The sequence below is a fragment of the Perognathus longimembris genome, chromosome 1 (genome assembly GCF_023159225.1).
Source record: "Perognathus longimembris pacificus isolate PPM17 chromosome 1, ASM2315922v1, whole genome shotgun sequence".
Lineage (NCBI taxonomy): Eukaryota > Metazoa > Chordata > Mammalia > Rodentia > Heteromyidae > Perognathus > Perognathus longimembris.
In genome coordinates this window covers 12663785-12680692 of record NC_063161.1, presented here as the reverse complement: position 1 = coordinate 12680692, position 16908 = coordinate 12663785, and positions in this window count along the sequence as shown.

The following is a 16908-nucleotide window of genomic DNA, read 5'->3' as shown; positions in this document are numbered from 1 at the left end:
TTGTTAAGCAAAGGGCAAAGGTTTTGTTTTCTCTTTTGTTCTAAGAGCAGTCTGTGCTGGAATCAGACAATGTAACTGGTTCACTTTTTCCTCACTTTCTAAATAGTCTTGTGGTCTTACCACAGTGAGGAAAGTCTGGGAAAGGTAGCAATGACCTCCTCTCTGCTTTCATTGCTATCTTATTTTGTTCATAGAGTGATTTCTGTCCAGAGAACCAGAGTTATTTATTGCATGGTGATCTTAGAATCTTTTTTTTTGTGTATGTGTGTTTCATGATTAATTTTTTCTCTTGGCAGTATTAAGGTTTCAATTCAGAGCTTCTCAGTTGACCAGCAGATGCTTTGCCACTGAGCCATGCCTCCAGTTCTTTTTTGCCCTTGTTATTTTGACATAAAGTTTTGCTTCCTGTCCAGGAATGTGCCATGACTGATCTTCTTATAGGCTTCCTGTCTTGGCTGGGATGACAGGCACAAGCCACCACATCCAACAATTTGTTGAGATGAGGATGTAGAAATTTTTACTTCAGTTGGTCTTTAATCACAATCCTCCCACTCTTAGACTCCTGAGTAGGAGTCCAGGCATAAGTGACCATGACTGACTTAACTTTATTTTAACCTTCATCGTTCATCACCTCCAGTTCCACAAAATACTACTTGTCTGCCAAAATGAGCCATGCCATAAACATCTACAGACGTGCTGTATCCTTCCATAACATCAGAATATGTTGAATAATAATAAAAAAAATCCACAAGCCATGTCTATTTGATTGGCTTTAATTTTCCAAGTACTTCTGAGTTCATTTGACAGCCACAATCCATTCACTGGCAGTGCAGGTCCTTTGCTTCCCATCTTGGGCGCTGACATTAACTCCCAGACCACACAGCCCATCTCATAGAGTAAGGAATATATAGGTTACAGAATGGTAAAGGCAGGGTTAAACAGGGTGCCACCAGTGTCTGGTGTTTCTGATATAATTTAATATATTTACAGATGCAACTTTATTGGAACAAACACTTTTTTCAGCTTGTGTCTTTGGAGTGCTGGCAGATGGCAGTTGTTTCCTTGTATAAACAAGACGCACAGTAATTCTGTTTGGGCACTCGCGCTCAGAATGGAATAGCTCAGGCCAAAATGGTTGCTCTATGAAATAAAGTAAGTCAAGGCCAGGGGCAGCCTGAAAACAGCTGTTTTATACAACATAGAGTAGCCCACAGCAGGCCCACCCAGTCCTCCTCAATGTGAAAGTCAAGGTCATACAATCTATCCTTGTTGAAAGAAATGAAGGTTTCCCTTCTCTGATTCCAGACTTGGGAAATAGGAAGATCAAGGTCGCAGCTTTCCTGCTGGGCCATCTTGGCAGCGTGCCATATGAGTTTCTCGCAGAGATTCCTGCGTATGTAGCGAGGATTGTCTGTGAGACCCACTGTGCTGGTGGTCTCTTCTTTAGATGGATGTAAGCTACAGTAGAATCTGCCTCTCCTGAGAGGATGAGGGGGAGAATCTCTGCTCAACAGAGATAAGATTCTCCTTGAACAAAACAATTCCACAGAAGTCACGAATCTCAGACTGGTGTGAGTACATGTACACATTCTCTTCTGGGAGACCAAATTCCAGGGTGCCTGGAAGCCACAGCTGGGAGTCTGCACGGGGATGTTGGGGGCTCCTTACATCCTAGTCTTTGCTCAAAGCCACAGCTGCATTGAGGAACGCTGTGGACAGGTGCCCTTTAGGTCTGGTCCCTGCTGTGCCACTTTAAGCGAGCCACCTCATCTCTTGGGGATCCTCTCAGCCCCTCCTTCAGAGGGTCACGGTGAGGCTGGAGTGAGAAGATACAGAAGGCACATTTTTCTCAGGGCTCTGTGTAGGTTTAGCACTCACAGGAGATTTGATGACAACGAAGGTGATGCTAATGGTAATAATATTATTAATGAGCTGCTGAAGCCTGTCCATTCTTAAGCATCCCAGTTATTCCTTTATGTCTTCTGAGCTGCTGCTGTAGTGGCCTTTAACACAGACCCAAGCTCCCCAAAGACATGCTCTTCTCTATTTTCAGATAAATGCATTTTGAAACCCTTGCCCTAGTTAAATTGCAGTTTGGGTTCTAACTATGCTTTGTATTTTATTAGACATGTAGTTGGGGGGAGGGAAGAAGGAAGGGAGGTTGGAAGAGAGAAAGAGGGAAAGGAAGGGAAGGAAGGAAGGAAGGAAGGAAGGAAAGAAGGAAGGAGGGAAGGAAGGAAGAGAGGAAGAAAGGAAGGAGGGAAGGACGGAAGGAAGGAAGGAAGGAAGGAAGGAAGAAAGGAAGGAAGAGGGGGGAATACTAAACTTACCTTCCTACATTTTCTTCATTCAAGGTAATGAGTTTTATGATTTTTTTAAAGGAATTAATAATGTTGGCAAAGTGTGAAAACCTGTCATTTTGGTGTATTCTTATAGTATAAGACAAGATTTGACAAAGAGTTTTCAAAACTCTGTGGACTTGTCAAAATTCCTTTCCCACCAGCATATGCTCTAAGTCTGAAAACTTGTGAGACAGAGCTGCTGTTCCCTGGTGGGCACTGCCTCTGTTCTTCCAGCCTTCAGTACTGTCTTTGTGACATTTCTTTATGCCTTTTCTTTTTGGCAGTACTGGGATTTGAACGCAGGGCCCTGTGCTTGCTAGACAGACATTCTACCACTTGAACCATGCCTCCAATGCTTTTGACTTTATTTTTTTTTTCTGATAGGGTCTTGTGGTTTTTCTTTTCCTAGGCCTGACTTGGAGTGTGAGTTTGAGAAAGAACTTGTTAGAACCTCTTCTGAAAGCTTTGAGAATGTCCTCTAAAGATTTGATATAAGCAAACTGATAAATAAAATTGCTACAAAATTACTTATCAACAAAACTAGTGCAAGAGATTGGAGAAACTGGCCACAAACTAGTTTGTGAGTTGTATTCGTTCAGGAAATATGATATAGCATGCTCATCACAGACATCTTCAAATAAAAGCCTTTGTCTATGATTTCACTTGCGATGAACAAATACCATTTGTAAGGCTGAGCAAGTGTTATTTGTAGTTTTTTAAAGTGATTCTATGTGGAAGCTATTTTTTTTTCAGTTAACTAAACTGCAACAGTTCCAAATTCTCTGAATAGATTGTCATGTCATCTTGGTGTGTCATCATCGCTATTACTGTTCCTGCTGCTGCTGTTAGTGTTATTATTATCATCATTGTTTAAAATCTTCTCTCAACCAACACGTTCATGAAACTTTTGTCTCACAAATGGTCAAACTTGACTGTTGACTTGCTCTTTAAACAACCCGAAGGTCCTCAGAATTCTGCCTTCTCTGGGAGTTCAGTCTCTGGGGACCACTTCCAACTACATCGTAAAGCTGCAGAAAGAAACCAATCTAACCAACCAGCCTTCTAAAGACTGAAGAGCTCAGAAATGTAATTGGCTTTTTAAGGATTTCGTTGTCAGCTGCTGCTAACACCAGGGACAGAAACATTTATGGTACAGTAAGTGGGTCTGCACCCTGGCTGGAGTGACAGACAGACAGCTTTGCTGACCAAGACACCTGCCTGGGACTCTCACGTAGTCTTCCACACTGGAGTTGTACTGACTTATATGTGATACTTGGACCACTGTGCTGGACTTTGGGGCTTAGCCTGGGTCTCTCCTTCCGTTGGAAGCAGTTTTTCTTTAAGCACTTATATGTGGATTTCACTCACAATAGAATTTAGTCAGGAAAATCTCAGTGACTTGAGGAGGCTTAAGTGGAATTTCTTTTTTTTCCCAAGATGGATAGAAATGGCAACCCAAGTCATGTTGCATGAGGACAAACCAAAACAACCACCAACCGAAAAAGAGATAACCACTTCGCCTTGATTTATAAATTCATTTTAGCATTCACAATGAACCTATGTAAGTTTCTGGAGTCTCCTTGAACAGATTGTGACATTGGATCGCTCATAAATGAAAGAAAAGTTTGATAAATGTTCCTTGTACATATGTGTGTGAGTATCCTGATGATGCACTTTTCAAAAAGCTATTCTCAAGTTGCTTTTTATTTCCTTGATCCTGAAAAGGAGGGATGGTGTCAGCCCGGAGCCTGTTACACGGTCTCTCCCAAGACAAAATGTCCCAACTTTCCTTTTCTAGCCACCAAGAGGAGCCACTGACATCATCCTGTCCATGGGAAAGTGCACTAAGATGGTTTTCTGTGTCTAATCAGAGGGGCAGCTGGCAATCTTTACATAGCCGTATCTCTCCCACCACAAGAATTTACAAACTCATTCCCTGCTCTCTAGAATGAACCTATTTCCTATTCAGTTGTATCTCCCTCTCATCCTGCCTTATCCAACCATTCTAGCTTTCCTAGAGAGATGATATAGGTTATTAATTCTATATACATTACTATATATTATACAACACAGTATAGGTTACATATTGTATATAACAGATATGGATGTTATTCATTCTGTATCTAATATTGTATCTTGTACATAGTAGGTACTCAGAAATTTCTGGATTTATTTCCTACTATAGGGCACAGAAAACTAGGATGCCAAGGGTCTTAAAATATGTTAGGTTGCCAGAATTTTTTTTGTGTGTGTGTGATTTGTGTGTGTGTGTGTGTGTGTGTGTGTGTGTGTGTGAGAGAGAGAGAGAGAGAGAGAGAGGGAGGGAGGGAGGGAGAGAGAGAGAGAGAGAATGAATAACAATCCTCTTGTGGCCAGGAGAAAAGGACAAACTAAAAAGATTGGAACAGCAGCTCATGGACAATTGTTTCTGATATCTCTTCCTGAGGGCCAGGTCATTGCCTCCCTCTTCACTTCTAGGGACCAATATGTTCCTACAGATATATGTGGTTTTTGATGTACTTGGATTAGGAACAGACCTGCAGAAAAACAAGGCAGCAACATTGTACCATTTGAAATCTGGGACATGCTGAACCAACAAGGACCAAATGATAATGAACCAAGTAATAATCTAGCACTTGCTGTACAAGGAATTCTAGATAAAGTGAAAAGTATTCTGTAATGCCTTGAGATTCCTTTTGAGCTAGCACTGAATGTTCCCAGGAGAGATTAAACAAAAATATCGCCAAGATGTATTGTTTTTTGAAACCAACCCACAGTGTCATCAGTTTAAGGTAGAACACATGCCTTTGGCCATTCCTCTCAAATTTACTTAAATATTACAAAATCTAAAAGCCATATGCGGGCATATCAACAAAATGCTTGTTTCCTAGACATTCATCTGTGAGTCATGTAGATTCAGTTAATGCAATTTGTTTAGGTATTAAGGATGGCTGACATAGAAGCCCAGCCCATGGTCAAGTGTGAATTCTCTTGTCTACTCAGCAAGGAGATAGGGAATGTCTGTTGCTTCCTAAGACGGGTATTTATTGAGACTGCGTAGCAATCAGGATATTTCTTGAGCTATAAACTCTAGCCTTCCATTCTTGCCAGTGTTGTGTGTCTGGTATGAGTGGGAAAGTAGAGTCATGATTTTGGGGTGACTGGAACTCTTGCCAACCTTCTTTCTCTAGAAGCCAGACCATGTTCTTATTTCCTTCAGCATTGGTAAACATTTCTCTTGGAACCAAAATAAACATTAACTACCTCCATACATCCTGTCTTATGTATGGGCTTCGGTGGCCATGCTCCACCTGAAAACACGGACTACTCCGTCCTTCATCTTTGCGTGTTGAGAAATCTATTGTTATAATGGGCTTGCCATTTTGGTAGCTAGTATTTTGCATTTGCTATTTGGTAGCTATCAATATTCTCTATTCTGTGTATTACAATAAGGTGTCTAGAGGTGTTTCTTCTCTGATCTTGTCTGCTTGGCATTTTGTAAGCCTCCATTGCATGCTATTAGGGAAGTTTCTGCTATTATTTTGTTGAATAGATTCTCAAAGCCTTTAGCTTTGATTTCTTCTTCCTTGTCTCGCTCCATTACATGTGGATTTGACCTTTAGACAGAGTCTGAGAGATCTTGTAAGTCTCCTTGGTATCTTCTAAGTGATTTTCAATCTCTGACTATTTGATCTAATTACTCTGCTTTATATTCATCCTTTGATACTCTGTTCTCAATGTGTTATGTTCTATTATGTATACTTTTAGTTGAGTTTTATATCAGGACATTTGAGCTCTTCATTTGAAGGATTTCAGAGGTTTATTCATGGTTTAAATCTTTTTATCCAACTTTTTCAAATCCTTCATTGTCTTCTATAGCTCACTTAGCTATTAGTGCTATTAGTTTGTAATCTTTTGTTCATTTACTTTTTGTTTGTCCAACTGTTCTTAGAATTTGTTCAGCTTTTTAAAAACACTTTTTTAGGGGGCTGGGGATATAGCCTAGTGGCAAGAGTGCCTGCCTCGGATACACGAGGCCCTAGGTTCGATTCCCCAGCACCACATATACAGAAAACGGCCAGAAGCGGCGCTGTGGCTCAAGTGGCAGAGTGCTAGCCTTGAGCGGGAAGAAGCCAGGGACAGTGCTCAGGCCCTGAGTCCAAGGCCCAGGACTGGCCAAAAAAAAAACAAAACAAAACACTTTTTTAGGGGCTGGGAATATGGCCTAGTGGCAAGAGTGCTTGCCTCGTATACATGAGGCCCTGGGTTCAATTCCCCAGCACCACATATACAGAAAATGGCCAGAAGGGGTGCTGTGGCTCAAGTGGCAGAGTGCTAGCCTTGAGCAAAAAGAAGCCAGGGACAGTGCTCAGGCCCTGAGTCCAAGCCCCAGAACTGGCCAAAAATAAACAACAACACTTTTTTATTTCATTGACAATTCTTTTTTGTTGTTGGTTGTGGGGCTTGAACTCAGAGCCTGGGCATTGTCCGTAAGCCTTTTTGTGCTCAAGGCTAGCACTCTATCACTTGAGTCACAGCACTACTTCTGGTTTTTGAGTGGTTAATTGGAGTTAAGAGTCTCACAGGGACTTTTTGGCCCAGGCTGACTTTGAATCACGATTCTCAGATCTCAGCCTCTTGAGAAGCTAGGATTACAGGTATGAGCCACTGACACAGGCTTCATTGACAATTCTTACCATTGTTTTATTAAGTTCATTGTTTGGACTTTCTTCTTCCTTACTCTCACTTTAGTCCTTTATTGTGGCATTAATAGTATTTGAGGGCCACAAGTTATTTATGAATCTCATGATTTTTTAAAAAAAAATTTACATATCTGGATTTAGGATTTGTGGAGGTTTCAGTTTCCCAAGTACTCTCAGTTGGTGGTTTCTTGGAGCTTCTTGAAGATGGCATGATGGCTAGGTGGTAATATATGAACTGGAATAGTGGGACTTTAAACAATTATGAAATATGAGTTTTTTAAGTTCAGCCAGAAAAAAAAGGAAAAATTAACATCTGTGACAATTTTTGATTTGGAAAATAATTTTAAAATCCTGACCCCTATTCTTGGGATTACTCTGCCAATTACCCTGAGTGATCCTTGCTTCTACACATGAAATATTTGTTGCTTTCGAAATGTATTAAGCTACATAGTAGGGAAGGTGAATAGGAATCCTCTATGTGCAAAAAGCTAGACACAATTTCAAGGTAATCATTTTCTTTAGATTTGGCCATATATTCCTTCTCTTCTAATCCACAGGAAAAACATGAAAATTAACTGTATCCCTAAAAAGGGGGAATAGTTATGAACTTGGCTGATAAATGTGAATTTAACATTCATTTTTGTGTAAAATATTATGCTTTACTAAATTATTATAAAAATGCTCATTTTACTTTTTAACGCAAAGAATAAATAATGCAAAAGGTAGGCATGTTCTTTCTGAAATCTAAAGGGGAACATGATTCTGTGGCTAGTGAACACATTCTGAGAACTTAGGGTCAAAAGCCAATGTTCACTTATGATTTCTACATCTCTTTAATCATTTTCATCATACAACTGCACTGCTCAAAGACTATTTTCCAAAGCTGTTTTTCATTCATTTACTCATTTATTTGTTTGTTTGTTTTAGTAGTTGGTTGGTTGTGGGGCCTAGGCCTGTCCCTGAACTGTTTTGCTCAAGGCTAGCATTTTACCACTTTGAGTCACAGCTCGACTTCCAGTGTTCTGATGGTTATTTGGAGATAAGAATCTTACAGACTTTCCTGCCCTGGCTGGCTGTGAACCTCTAGTCTTAGATCTCAGCCTCTTGAGTAGCAAGGATTATATGTGCAAGCCAGCTGTGACCAGTACAACTTGATTTTTTTCCCACCGATGTCTACTCAATTATCCCTACCCTAATAATTAGTCTTTTTTGATTGAATTGAAATATCACTTTCATCACATACTAAATTTCCATATCATTTTATGCCAGATTTTGGGCTTCTGATTATATTGTTAAGCATATCTGGCTGGGGATATGGCCTAGGCAAGAGTGCTCGCCTCTTATACTTGAAGCCCTGGGTTCAATTCCCCAGCACCACATACACAGAAAACAGCCAGAAGTGGTGCTGTGGCTCAAGTGGCAGAATTCTAGCCTTGAGCAAAAAGAAGCCAGGGACAATGCTCAGGCCCTGAGTCCAAGCCCCAGGACTGGCCAACAATAAAAACAAAAACAAAACAGCAAATCCATCTCAATGTGCCAATGCTTGCAAAAAATACATTTTTATTATGGTACCTTTTTTCCCTCAGAAACTTAAATCTGATTTAATCACCTACTTTTATAGTGTCTATGTTGCCCACGACAGGGTTTTCCACTTACTTTATCATCAGCTTTATTATTGTTGAATCTGTTTTTCTTGTGCACATGCCATTGTCAGCTTGGATTGTGGCTATTACTTGGGTGGAGACTTAAAGACAGGAGCAGAAATGGTAGATAAGGAGTCAATAATAATAATCCTGGTTTTAAAGAGTCATGCCCCTACCTTTGGTACTCTAATTGGAAGCTACCAATAAGTCCTCCTGAGGCAAGTTCTGATAGTTATTGTAAAGTAGAGATGCTGAGAGGCAAAAAGTAAATGTCAACTGCATAGAAGACTGGTTTGATCAACCCAAGCAAGGATAGATACAGAGAGAGTGATAGAGTATTTAATACTGGGATTGTTCCAGCAAGTCTATGGGATGCCTTTAAGAAATCTGAATGACAATCCTTCCCTTCCTGCTTTCAATGGTATTTATTACTGAAATTTATGACAGAATAGAAGGTTTCAATTACATGCTAAAATTGGTGCTATTTATTTGTTTATCTCTCAACGGCAAATGGATCGACCATTTTATGATAGAAGAAATAGAACTGATAAATATATTTGATGAAACAAAAAACTGTTTTTTTAAATAAAAATATGTGTGAGCTTTCTTATGTAACAAAGGACAAATTATACTTTCTGCTACTCATGAAAAGTACTCTACTTTTGTAAAGTAGAGCTTTCTGGTCACATTTTTGTTTCTTTAACCCTGTAGCTTCTGGACTTGCATGGCATGTTAAAGGGAAAACATGAACATATAGTGAAAAGGTATTCTTAGGTACCAATATTTTTCTGAAAACAGTTACATAGCTTTATTTCTTATAGTAATTTCTTTGCCATTAATGAGCATTCTTATCCTCTCTCTCTCTCTCTCTCTCTCTCTCTCTCTCTCTCTCTCTCTCTCTCTCTCTCTCTCTCTTTCTCTCTTCAGTCCTGGGGCTTAAACTCAGGGCCTGAGCACTGTCCATGGCTTTTTTGCTCAAGGCTAGGACTCTACACTTGAGCCACAGCGCCATTTCTGGCTTTTTTATATATGTGGTGCTGAGGAATTGAGCCCAGGGCTTCATGTATACAAGGCAAGCACTCTACCACTAGGCCACATTCCCAGCCCCTCAGCTCTCTCTAGTCATTTAATATTAAAGCTTTTACCCACTCCAGGTATTGTGTTTAGTTGTGGAAACTTAGCCAAACACCAGTCTTTCCATTCACTGTGATTGTAGTTGCAGGGTACATCGTACATACAAAATATGTATGATAAGACAATCACTTGCATCAGTATTTTGGAGTTCTAGAATGCAGGAATGATTTGGAATCTAGTTTCTTATTTATGTAAGATTTAATGGGTCTTTTGGGGACAGTTAAGAGACATTTGGAATTGAGGGCTCAGCATGGAAACTTTTGCTTTCGTTCACAAATACTTTCTCACTCTATCTTTATAAATAACTTTCTCCGTCTTCCAACTAAGTTTACTGTTCGACCTTGAAAAACTTTGTCTGAAAGTGACTTGCTGAAATAAAACTTTCATGTAGAAAAATTGTCTAGAAAACTCTTCCAAGCAGTGTGGTTTCTAGCCTCTCTGAATAATGATTTAGTTTTGCAGAATCTTCTCTTTGACCACCATGGCTACCCACTGTCTACGTTGTTGCAGAGTGGTCCCCAGGCTTGGGTATCTTTTATGTCCTACTCTAGAGCCAAAGGTAGACCTATTCCCCATCAATGCCTTTTAGTGACTAGGCCATCACTTTGAAAGAAGATGAGTGTGTGTGTGTGTGTGTGTGTGTGTGTGATGTTCGTTTAGTACATAAAAATGCCTGCCAAAAGGTTGAGTATTTTGACACTATCAGTAAACTTTCTTTTCAACTTTTATTGTTTATAATAAATAATATATAAAGGTAGCCCAGTTTTAGAATATCTATATGGGAGTGCCTTTTTCTTTATATTTTAGCTTTATTTATACTTTTTTTTTTCCAAAGCTCCTCTGAGCTAAACCCTCAACTTCTTTTTTCTTTATGTCTTGAGAATAATAATGGCAGTAAAAGGTAGGACCAATTTCTTGGAATTAGAGAGATGTCCAAAAAATTAAAAGTGTGAAGATAGAGAGAATCTGGGGAAGATAAAGGAAAAAGAAAAGGAGCTTTTTTGGTCAGTTTTGGGGCTTGAATTTAGGGCCTGGGTGCTGTCCCTGAGCTCTTTTGCTCAAGACTAGCACTTCACGACTTTGAGCCACAACTCCATTTCCGTTTTTTGTTTTTTTTTTTTAATGGTCATTTGGAGACAGTAGTCTCACAGGGACTTTTCTGCTTGGGCTGGCTTCCAATCGTGATCCTCAGATCTCAGTCTCCTGAGTAGCTAGGATTATAGGCATGAGCCACATGCACCAGCTTGAAAAAGAAGGTTTTTTTTAGAGAAGCTAGTGGTAGCAGGCATGATACTTAGATGAACAGCAGAGAGCCATTGTGGTCAGATAAGGAAATAAGTATTTTATGAAATTCATAGCTGAAAACTCCATTTGGTAACCTAAACACAGATTTGTATTTGTCTCATGTCTGTAATTCTAGCTACTCAGGAGGACTGTGGTTCAAAGTCAGCCTGGGCAAGGAAGACTCTGACATTCTTAATTCCAATTAAAAAAGTCAAAAGTGGAGCTGTAGCTCATGTGGTAGAGTGCTAGCCTAGCAAAGAAGCTAAAAGACCGTGCAGAGGCCTTGAGTTCAAGCCCCAGGATTTGTGCACTTGCACACAGGTGCACACACACACACACACACACTCACACACACAAATTAAATAACATCTTATTTGGATCACTCAGATTGACTCAGATCAACACCAAAATGATAAATGATTAGACTTTAGAGTAATAAAGTTCAACACATTAGCTACTTGACAATCAAAATGAAAGCTTTCAAAGGGAGGGAAAGCAATAACGTTTTAGCTTGAGTTATGGATATTCTTCCTCAAGAAGGTAAGACCAGACACTCTATGCATAGTAAGTATAGACAGTGGTCAGGACTATACTTTCTTAGTTGCTTAGGAGCTTTAAGGCTCCTCCCTCCCATTCTAGGAGTTATAATGTTTCAACCTCCCAATTTCAATATGCATTGTTTGTTTTTCTGCTCCTCATCTCTTCTTTTATTGCTTTCTGTGTAGGCAAGAACTAGCAGGTGTTGACATAGCATGAGGCTTGGTAGTTATAGGATAATTGGAAGGCCTTGAATCTTGATGGAAACTTGATTTCTTTCACTGAGAAATTAAACTAATGGATTTGTATCTCATTTGCCTGGTGCAGTGGTCCCTGAAACTGGCTGATGATTGGAATCCCTTGGGAAGCATTTAACATTTTTCCCCACTGTTGATGAATTAATTTCAATTATAAAAGTAGGACATGCTTTCAGTTAGAATAATTTCAATAGTGCAGGCAATGAAAAGTAGAAGCTAAATCCATTCTTCTCTTTGTATTTCTTAGAGCAACTCCACTATTAATGTATATCTTGTCTTTTAAAAAGTTGGTGTATAACCTATCATAGGTGTGTTTATATAGATATCTCATAGATAGGATCATCCTATCTTTAACTTGGTTTTGAAACCACTGTATGTTGGGCACTATTTTAGGCAACACGCACATCCTCTCCCCATTCTTTCTAAAGGACGGATGGCTTTCATTGAAGTCATTCTGCAAGCCTGAGGATTGTGTTGTGCTTTTTAAAACCTACCACTCAGCTATCTTGATTGCATTTTACAGATTCTATCCATGTGACAAGATACTGGAGCTAGTTTGTCTCATAGTTACAGAAAGTTCAGTCATGGTCACATGACCCCAATGCTTTTGGGTTTGTGGCAAAGAAATACATCGTGGTGGAAGCAAATGGAAGAGATGCTGCTTACTTCATGGTACCAGGAAGCAAAGGGGGAAATCAGAGACAGGGGCCATGATCCCAATATCTCCTTCACTCCCAATGACCTAGCTTCCTCCCACAAGGCCTGGTCCCTTAAAAGTTCCACTACCTCCCAGTAGTACCAGTCTGGTATCTAGGCCTTTAGCATATGTAACTTTGGGGGACGTCCTAGACCCAAACCATACACAGATGTAGATTCTTATGGCAAAAAGGGAAGAAAAACTTCGAATAGGCAAAATTCAGAGCAGCCTTCTACCATTATTTGGCCAATCAGTTGGGATGATTTCAGCATAAAGTAGCATTGTGAACAGGAGAGGGTCTAAGTCCTACCACCTTTTGAGAAACCTAAAGGTTGGTAGTCCTAGAAGATGCCTAGTGAATACTCATAAGTAGTCTGAGTTGGATCATGGAAAGACAGGAGATGGCCTACGAAGTGAGAAGATGAAAAATGGTAGAAAGAACCGAGAGCAGAGAAATCAAGCGGAATTTATTTCTATAATTGGCACAAAATTCATATATGTAAAAAGTGGTTCTCTATGGAGAAAAGAGTGGTAGAAGTGAGAGATCTCTCATGGTAGTAGGTAGAGGGTTACCGACTTGCAGAAAAATTAGGGGTACTTTTGTATGTGTATAGGATTAAGATATCCATTTTACGTTTTCTGTAAGACTACCCTAATAGCCTAGTGACATGGCACATGAGAGAGAGAGAGAAAAAATGTTCCCTTGTTTTGGATAGGCAACAATTTGAAGAGTTAGGGAAATGCCTATTCAAAGCTGTTATACAGTGCTCATAGCCCCATACTTATTAGGTCTAATGCTGGTCAGCAGATGATCCCAAGAAGAGCAGCATCACACTCCCTGTGAGGGATGAGGCATACATGTGCTTGTTTAAGGTGCAGATTTCTAGCTTGGCATCTAGACTTACTAAATGCAAGCTTCTGAATCCAAGGCCCAGGAGTTTGTACTTTTCATAAGAACATCATTTAATTCTGAAGCTTATTAAATGCTAAGACCACTCACTGCCCTAAGTTCTCCTGACCAGTATTGTTGTATTGTATACTCCAAGGTATGTTCTTATCATACACCAAATGTTCTACATGTGCCATCATTATGGAATACAACATGAATGGTGCCCCCACCCCCCAACCCTGGAACTGTCCCAATGTGTTGTACTTTTGCTGTCACAGGTCTTCTCCCCACTGGAGCTGTTCCTTCACAGTGACACTAATGAAACACAGCACCATTTTCCTATGGGGAGCTGTGACCAAGTCCTTATTGCTCATGGTAGAGCTTGAATTGATCTTGTATACCTCCCTGGAAAGCTATGGAAGGTAAGAATTTTGTTCCATGCTAATAGATAGGAATTACTTTTAATTTATTGTGTGGAGAAATCTAGGTCAGTCTCTAAAAACCTATGAGTGCTCACTGGATGGCAAGAGATTCTGTGCATTTCACAGGGATGTGGGACTCGAAAGGTATAATTTGTTCCAATTACATTTTCTTCTTGGCTATACATTTCAAAAAAAGAAGAAGAGACTAGGGAGAGAGGGAGTCTAAGGAGAGAGGAAGTTAGGAGAGGCTGAACAAAATTGCTTTTTTTCCCTGTGCAAAATTGCTTTAACAGCCTTTGAGCTAGTTTATTGACCCTTTTCTTCAAACAAGCTTTGCTTATACCATCTGCAACACTAAATGTACCATTTGCTCAGAACCCATCTGAAAAACAATAGCTCAAGTTGATTGACAGTTGCCCATGTGTTTGGGGTCCTGGGTATGCAAAAATCAATACAACTCTGATCTTGTGGAATTCATATTTAAGTTGGGAGCTGGGATGAAAGGACAAAATATATAATGACACAGTATGATAAAAATACGCCTAAGGTATGGATGAAGGAAATCAATCTTTCCTGGACAGATCAGATACTTGCCAGTGTGGGGATATTTGGTGGGCTGTGTGAATTAGTTTCTGGTGGCTGCAACCAAAATACCTGGCATAAACAACCTAAAGGAGGAATGATTTATTTGTATTGATTTATTGTATGGTTCCAGAGGGCTCACTCCCTGGTCACTTAGCTCAACGTTTTTGGGACTGTTGCTAGTCTGACTATCATGGCAACATGACACATCTTCACCTCCTTGCAGACAGGAAAGACAGAGAGGTGGGTGAGGTAGGTAGGGAAGTAGGAAGAGGGGAAATGTGAGAGACAGAAGGAGAGAAGGAGGAAGAAAGAAACCAGGAAAATACCACCCAGGACCCACCCCCCAGTGACCTAGTTCCTGCAGCAAAGTCAAACCTCCTAAGGTTTCCAGAGCCTCCCCAAATAGCACCACCAGCTGGGTACCAAGCTTTCAAATCAAGAGTGTGTGGCAGACAGATCACAGTTAAGCTCTAACATGGCCCTTGATCAAAGATTAGTGTGAAGGTGCTGGGTGAAAAAATGGCCTGTATGAGAAAAGCCTGTTTCAAGGCCTTACTATGCAAGCTCCAGAGGAAGAGTGACTGGAGATGAAGTTGCAAAGGGAGGTAGAGTCAGACTGTGAAAAAGCTTTGACCACCAACTGGGGAGCTTGGCCTTGAACATGTTGGCAGCTGGGAGGCAAGATGGAGGGTAGAATAAAAATATCATAGGATCAGATTTGTCGAGACAGAAGAGACGGTACCACCCATGTGGGGCGTGGCTTCCTCCTCTGCAGAAATGCCTCCCCTCTCCTCCTTCTGGGGAGCATCATTCATGTTTAAAGATTTGGTTTAAGTCACTTCCCTCAGGGAGCTTTCCCCGATCTTCCCTATGTCTTTGTCACCACAACTCGAGGCTGAGTCTGATGTAGCTATGTGTGACAGCACCAAAACCACCTGGTTGCCTGTTTCCCTGCCAGCCAGCTTCGTGTCTGCATCTCACCATCGTCAGCCACTAGCCCCCGGCTTTCTTTTCTTTCCCTTCTTTTTATTTTTTTTTAAACCAAGAACGGATCTTAGACACAATGACTAAGTAACCTGCTAGTATGTGGTGAGGTTAGAATTTGGGCTCAGGCAAACCTGGCTGTCACATCCATTCTGTGCTGTGCACTGCATAGATGTATGTCCATATCAAGGGGCTAAAGAGTTTATTTAGGTAGAAATGGCAGGGCTGGAAAATAACCCCATGTTCTGAGTGTCTCTTCTGAAGTCCTGAGCCCTCACTTTCCTGATGCAGTCTATGTCACACATACATGTCTGTACTCACCAGGTTTATACTAGCCCATGTTTAGACAATGGAATTCCTACAGAGGAACTATAGCATGTCGAGGAGGAGTCTGATTCACAGTGGGGCTAAAGCAGCCAGTTGTAAGTGAGGCTGGAGAAATTTAAGGTGAGAAATAGAGACTCAGATGATAGCTTCCATCTTGAAATCTAGACAGCTAGCCACTTGAGACAGTGTGTCTGAAATCATATCGTAAGGTCTCTCTCTCTCTCTCTCTCTCTCTCTCTCTCTCTCTCTCTCTCTCTCTCTCTCTCTCTCTGTGTATGTGTGTATTGGCACTGAGACTTAAACTCAGGGTCTGGTCACTATCCCTTAGCTTTTCTTTCTTTCCTTTTTCCCTCAAGGCTGGTATTTGAGTCCTGGAACTTCTTTTGCTCAAGGCTAGCACTTTATCAATTGATCCCCAGCTCCATTTATGGCTTTTGGGGGTGTTGTTTAATTGAAGATAGGAGTCTTACGGACTTTCCTGCCCAGGTTGCCTTTGAACTGTGATCCTCAAATCTTGGTCTTCTGAGTATTATACAAACGAGCCACTGGTACTTGGCTTTGTAAGGCCTTTAAGCTGGGAAACACAGTTGTAGTTAATGTCTCTTTTTGACATCGTTGTCCTATTTAAAGTCAGGAAAGGATGTCCTCGTTATCTCTCTGCGTCCTGGAAATTTCCTCCACTCCTAAGGCCTGCCTCAATTTGGAAATCACTTCTGTTAGAAATCCCTTTGAGTTAGGGCTCCAGTTTCCAAATGTCTTTTGCTTTAGCTAATGATTAAATGTCTCCTTTTCACTTCCCTTTTCCCTCCTTCTTTCCCATGCAATTTAATCTTAGTCATTTGTGGATATTGTTTAGTTAGTCATGGCAACAGAGCCATTTCATAGACCAATTAGCAACTTCAACAGGATATTGACATTCTGGTCCTGTTAGCCAAATTTCTGATGCTAACATACAGGTTGATTACCTTGTATATATTACCATTGTTATGATGATGACAGTGCTGTGGTTAAAGAGAAAGTCTCCTTAGCCTGGTAGGACATATTGATTTGGTTTTCAGATACCTTTGGAAAGGTAATGGTGAGAGATGAGAACACAGCTGATTT